Source organism: Halyomorpha halys, unplaced genomic scaffold (assembly GCF_000696795.3).
Source record: "Halyomorpha halys isolate HHAL.00 unplaced genomic scaffold, Hhal_1.1 Scaffold516.1, whole genome shotgun sequence".
Taxonomy (NCBI): domain Eukaryota; kingdom Metazoa; phylum Arthropoda; class Insecta; order Hemiptera; family Pentatomidae; genus Halyomorpha; species Halyomorpha halys.
In genome coordinates, this window is record NW_027115901.1 from 433362 (window position 1) to 433986 (window position 625).

The following is a 625-nucleotide window of genomic DNA, read 5'->3' on the forward strand; positions in this document are numbered from 1 at the left end:
AATTGATTATGGGGGTATAATATCGTACAAAAGACACCCACAATTATATACAATGTTATAATTAAAAGAAAACAATATAAAATAAATAGATAAAAATAATGCTTCTTAATAAAAGAGAAAAGTAAAATTAATAACAAAAAATAATATTTGTAGACCTAACAAAACAAACAATTACCCTCTTATGTTAAAAAACAAAACAAGTTAATTTGAAAAAAAGAATAATAATAATAAGTAAAATATAAGTAGTGTGAATAAAAGAATTAATAAATATAGACTTTATAACAGAATACCCTGCAGCAGCCTGGGCTTCAGTCTTTGGGTTGAGGTTGGGTTTCCAAAGTTTTAGGTCACTGCTACTTTAACTATCGGCAACTGGGAGTGGAATTTAATGAACTGTTTTTTTATGTAATCCTCTATCAACTCCATTTGTACTTCCTGATGCAATTGACTATTTCTTATGGACCAAGGAGCATCCACTGCAATTCTCATGACTTTATTTTGAAAAGATTATAATTTTTTCCTTTTCGTGAAGGATGCTGCTCCCCAGACTTCACAGAGATCAGCAGTGGCCTCAAAATTGTTTTAAATATAAGAACAGTTGTTCTAGTTTTTTTTTTTTTTTTTT

General features: G+C 28.6%; 1 protein-coding gene across 1 annotated transcript in view; it reads left to right on the top strand.

Annotated features, from left to right (window-relative positions):
* The window catches only part of LOC106683775 (uncharacterized), a 365532-nt gene that overhangs the window by 360853 nt on the left and 4054 nt on the right, over positions 1-625 (top strand). The window lies entirely within an intron of this gene.